Here is a 6,567-nt window from a genome sequence, read left to right as displayed (position 1 = left end):
TTTTAAAGTATATAAACAAGCACAAAAAGCAAAAAGAAACTTAACAGATAAAATAATAAAAGTTGTTTTGCAAAATCACATATTTATTGTTTTCAGCAGTATTTAGCACTCACCCCCTCCCAACCAATGAGTGCGAGACAACCGCAACAGTTAAGTGCTTAAAACTGTATCCTGGAAATGCTTAAAACTGTGGACTTTCAGAGGCGTCGCCACTGTGAACTCGCCAGGGATTTTCCCATATGGCTGGATCCGCCATTAACTACACACACACACACACACACACACACACAAACACACACCAAGGAAATGGTCATCACCAAAAACAACAAATGTTTTCAATGACATACATGTAGTAAATACCACATTACTGTCTTTACCCAACGAAAAACTTTATCTTAGTTTAGCAACTATTCACACTGTATTTGAATACTATTTATAGTCAGTTATTCATTCATGTATGAGTGAACGTCTGACCATATATAGGGAATAAAGTTTATGTCAATTTGTTCTAGTTGGACGCAATGAAAAAATTTGTCGAGTGCGCAGAATTCCATCCTACTCCCCAAAGCACCCCAAACCGCCCGATTTACAATGCTCCCCTGCCCCGGTACATACATACATACATACATACATACGGAAGATCGACAGGTCGGTTGTTTGAACAAGGAGAGGTGACTTTTACAAACAAATTTAGATAATGCCAATAGCGTAGCAGTTTTTTAAGTAAAAGAACACAATTATAAAAGCTATACAAATATAATAGTAGTACATAATATTAGTGAAAAGTGACCAGTTATGGAGCCATTTTTTTTTCTTCTTCGGAATAATAACTTTACACTTAAAAATTTACTTGGCCATAAAAGAGAATTCTTTTCTTTTTTAAATCGCAAGAAATATTACAGATCTGTAAGACAGACTGGAACGGTATTGAAATAGTTGTAGTATCGATTCACAACCACGTCAGTTAATAAAGGATAAAAGGCCAAATTTAGAATTTCATCTCAGGTACATAAATATGGTATTTTTGTGAATGTCAAAGCATCAGAAATCACAAATTAGCAAACAAAATATAATCCATTTCATGGCCTTTGCTGATAGCAAGTACAACAAACTTATTGTATTGCTTGCACACAAAATTCTCCAAAAAGGGAGCATTTTGTGTACAGTGTATATAATGAATACAAATCTAGTCATGAAATGTTGTTTGGGGTTAATTCTTGAAACAGTCACCAGTGAATATAACCAGACTGTTCTTGGGGTAAAATTTACACATGAAAGGAAATTTGGGGGAAATGTGCCTCGGTCAGTCCAGAATTTGCAGTTTAATTACTCAGAATTATGAGGGTATGTCTAATCCAAAATCCAAATTCTGTGAAAAACTTGTCTTTATTCATGTTTTATTCACGTAAAAGTGAAAAACAAAAGATTTGTAACATCCACCTCGTTGCCTTTCAAATAAATCTATAAGGATAATGTAAAATGAAAATCCAGATACTTGTTCCTTACCTCTATGTTGCTTACCTCCATGAGAATTTTATTTAGACTGATTCATCTAAAATGTTTTTATGAATGCAGATTTACATACAATATTTATTTTCTCTAATATTTACTTTGAAAAGTTAAATACACTACTGTATATACTTTTTTGTTGCTTTATTGCATAGTTGTATTGTACTGATATTTTTGTGTCATAACAATATTAGCTTCATTTGTTAAACAGGGTAAAATAATGATAAAATCACATACATATGAAGGTGTTTATGCAGGGGTGGGGTGGGGCTGATGCTACAACAGCCTGAGCTGTAAGTAGCCTTAAGAACTTACAATCACATCTCATATGTTGAAGATATACGTAAAAATTTGTATTAGTCCTTTTTACTGCTACTACCACATTAATTTCATATTCAAACGTATCGAGCAACTTTGATACTGTATTGTAGCAGTAATAATAAAAACAAAATGAGCTGGTTACTGGTATCGGCAGCAACGATATTTATATTCAGTGAGTATATAGCGAGTCTGACGTTTTATCAGTAGAGCATTGTACAATAAAGTACCTTATTTTGTGCTATAAATATATGTATATATTTATTGTACAGATAAAGTCATTTCCTTTTGTCACAGATTTTTTTGTACTTTATTGATAAAACGTCGGACTATGGTTGCTACCACTACCACCTACTCAAGGGAGAGAACTGACACGCATTTCCCGTTAAAGATGATGGTGGAGTTGTTGTTATAATACAGCTCTATTTCCACGAAAAGTGTTGTTTCTTGTCATGAACTATCTCAAGTGAGATGTATATATTGGAACAGACACAAAGCGTGTTGCTTCCAAGACTATTTCTTAGAGGGACTCATATAAGCAAGCCACAAAGCGGGTCCCTAACAGCGCATGCGTATGTAAGTTGGAGAAAGCTGTCACATGCTGTAGATTGTATAGTCCATATCAGTAATACAACATTTCCCTTGTTCTGACAAATAAAATAAAGTTGTTTTATTTTTAAGGTAACATATAAAACAAGGCAACGAAATCTTAATAATTCCGTATAAATTGTTATGTTCAATGATATAGATTTGACATGAAACGGTAAATACTAAAAAGCCAAATGGTTTCCTTTGCGCAGGTTATGACATAAATTTTAATGCTATTCATGAAAGTATTCAATCAGAGTTAAACGAATGAGAGCCCAGTAAAGAGGGCATCCCTACCTGTAAAAAAAATAGTAAGATGGTGGCACTCAGCCGACTGAAACGCACCCTAGCTACATTGTTAATTCAATTTTGAATGTAGCATCATATTTGTGTGTGTGTGTGTGTTCGTGCGTGCGTGCGTCTGTCTTCAGAAATTCTAAATTTTGGTTCAAAAATATAATGCCGTTTCATGCTATCTGTCGCAATAGTCCTACTACCACTTACAAACGGAGTATCGTCTCCTGCCGGTACGTACCGTGTATTTGTCGATGTGGTTATAGCCAGTGTCTCGATAACTGCTCCGACAAATGGAGAACCACTTAAACAGATAAATACGTTTGTTTGCTTTCTGAATCTTCTTCTCAGTTTACAATGTTGACACTATCCGGGTTCGTGATTAAAAGTGTGACTGTCTGTGGACACCGGTTAATCTATACAACAAACATAAACCCATTAAACAAATAATCCTGCCTAAAACAGTTTCTCGATCAATTGCTTTAAAAAGTCCAACATTCTATCCAGCTAACTAACCATTACCCACTGACTTTATCACGGAATACCCGTCAAGGACAACCATGCAATTTTAAAAGAAAAAAAAAATCTTCGTGATGTGCTCTGTTTATGGAGCATAATAGTTGGGTAAACTCTGCATTTACGTAAATAAATGTACTTTGAAATCGAAAACATTTCTTAGCAAGAACATTATTGCTATTCCCTATTTTTTTAAAAATGTAAATGCTCAGGAGGTTGACGGTATATAGTGTTTATATTTGTGTACATTATCATGTATACAATAAAGAAAAGGATGGGTGGCTGCCATCTTTGCTTCCCTTTGGAAGAGTTAAATCGGCAGACAATTCATCATTACAGAGTGCTGCTATAGCATTTTTTCTGGGTTAAATCCCGCCATGTACTGAATAAATTCATTGATGTTTGTTTTGCTAAATGCCACCGTGAAAAATAAATGCACCGTCTCAGACACGAGAGCAGAAGACAGAATTGATATCTGCATATTATTCTCAACACTTCTGATTGGTCTAAAAGTGTACAAACAATATGTAACTGATGTAGACAAATGAGAGGTACACAATTCCATACAGATGTAACCTTTCATCTTCTATCCTATTGATGTTACATGAAGCCTTTGAATTCTGAAGATTATATTCATTTCTATTCTTTTATTTGGTTAAGTTGAAGAGGATTGTTCAGTACTCACTCAAAATGTATAAATACTACTATAAACTATGTAATATACTACCGATTGACACCCCACCCAATGTATATCTCACAAATACATACGACCCCCAACAAAAAAAAATTATAAACAAAATTGGTTTAGGTCCAAGTTTCATGTGAACGATGAAATACGGGCAAGACTTCTGAATCTTTATACAGGGTGTATTTACAAGTTCTGAATATTAACACGTACAACAATACAATTCTTTATTGGTGAACAATAAATGAATGCATCCTGTCTAAGTAATTCATATGAACCACTACGCACTTTATCAGTCTGAGTATCAATACGAGGACGGTGCTTCGGCAGTGGTTTTTTGTGTGTTGTTTTTCGACGCTCAGGAGGCATACAACTGTTCGGTGACACTAGCATAGCATGGCACAGGTACAAAGATGACCGGACTTTTGCGTCGAAAAATAAGTACAAGAATTCTTTACAGTCCCACTACGTCGAGCGATTTGTGAACTCCGTTTTTGTTTGATTTCAATCTTTGTTTTTTGCTTTTTCACTCGAGTCGGGCTTCCAAAGTAAAAGTAAATCTGTGTCGTCCTCCGTAACATCTCATATATATATATATATATATATATATATAAAATGAAAACATGGTTGTATCACATACAATATACAGGCACCCTGCCACTTAGTTAAGTTACAGTAAGGCAAAGGAAGATTTTGTTTTGTGACTTTGTAAAAAAAATTCTGGTAGAAAACTTTTAAACTATTGAGTATACGTTTTAATGACACTTGAACCAATTATAAATTATATATAGATATACCAAAACCATGACTTCCATCTCACGCTTAAGGTTGCAGGCAGGGAAAACATAAGTTTGCAATTTCTGTCCATGTACGGGTATAATATTTGAATCAATGAAAGCATTTTCATCCAACATTAGCCAGCTGTGTATATAGACTTTATAGCGTCTCATATTCATACATCTGAGGCCAAGATTAAGGTCAAAACAAGGAAGTCGGTGACCTGCTTCCTTATCTTCGCTGTCATTTTTTAACCACCTCATAATATGTGGATGAAATTTTATCCAGCTTAACAATGTATAATGTAACTTAGAAGATCGGTCGTATTGCTTGGGAAACGGACACAAGATGGGCGTAAAATGCGCTGTGTGGCATTTTTGTAGAACACAGGGATGTGTCTGTCTCATCTCATCGTTTTGGTGCTATCTTTAAGATCAAAGTTCTTGAGAGAGATTTTTCTTCATGCCTATACCATCAACCCATGTGACACTAATTGCAATAATGGTGCTTTTGGTGCTATCTTTAAGATCAAAGTTCTTGAGAGAGATTTTTCTTCATGCCTATACCATCAACCCATGTGACACTAATTGCAATAATGGTGCTTTGAGAATGTAAATTTTCATCTACTTTATGTGCATGCTGCTAGAGTGGTATGGAGTTTATAATGCACAAAAGAGACGGTCATGCTGATTTCCTGAAGATTTTGTTTTTCTTTCTTAAACTAACTTTCCAACAATTCCAGCATGATACAAATGGTATCAAAGAACTTATTCCCTGAGCTTATTTGTGAAACAGGCTAAGACTATGATGAGTGTTACAAATGTTGGACGTTCAAGAGAGATTGAGAGAGAGAGAGAGAGACATACAGTATCATAAAGTATGCATGTATCATCTGTCCTGCATGAACGTATGAAGTGGCACAATTTTAGTTTCCATAACAATCAGATCAAAAAGATACTTAGACATCTAAAGAAACAGCTACTTTTGGTTAAACATAAAAGGAACATTTTTAGACAAGTTCTGCTTTGGACAGCTAACGTAGCAACTATTAAAACCCCATAGCAACCATATAGAACATAACTTGTTTTCACATTTTGACTAGATATACACTGGTAAAATTGTGTCCAAGAATATGAGGAAATATTTATTACGTAATAATCTTGTATCTTGGTCCCCATGACAGCTAGGCGAGAAACAATTCTCAGACCGTCTTCAAAACCACTTCATTTAACGCTATTAACTTTCAGGAAATGTTCAATGCGACATGTTTTAGTTAATGTTGTTTATAGCAACAAGGTATCCTTGACATCACCCAGGTGGAAATTATGTAAATTCAAGTCAAACTTTATAAATTAAATAATAATCTTTTACACTTTCTACAATTGCTGTATGTATGGGGAACAATACGCTGTCTGCTAAGGGACAACCCGATTTTACTGGCAGAAGGGAAGTGGAGCCTTGTTTTTTCTTTCAAACCAGAATTTGATTTTATTTGTCTTTCTTTCTTACATCGAGGTAGTTAATTCTTTTAAACAAATATAATTTGATACAATGTTCTTTTTCCACAAATAGAAGCGAGAGTTTTTCAAGCTAAGGGGTAGAGGGGCGTGCCATCATGAGTTTCCACCTTTTTATTGCTAAAATTGAGTGCCTGTGATCTGAAGGCTGATATGGTTTCGTTTTTGGGGTAAAAACGTTTGTTACTGATATTTCAGTGCTAGTCAAGAGAGTTAAACTTCACTTTTTTTTCAAGTATGTTTCGTTTACCTCTTGATAATTCACTTCATGTTTTGGAAAGGAGTCAGGAATTGCGACTTATCCAAGATATCACCGTTTACACCTTCATGCCATTAACTTGACGGTATATGGCATTCAATGTG

Source organism: Sinohyriopsis cumingii, chromosome 11 (genome assembly GCF_028554795.1).
Source record: "Sinohyriopsis cumingii isolate HCF-2022 chromosome 11, ASM2855479v2, whole genome shotgun sequence".
NCBI classification, from domain to species: domain Eukaryota; kingdom Metazoa; phylum Mollusca; class Bivalvia; order Unionida; family Unionidae; genus Sinohyriopsis; species Sinohyriopsis cumingii.
This window is presented reverse-complemented; position numbering follows the sequence as displayed.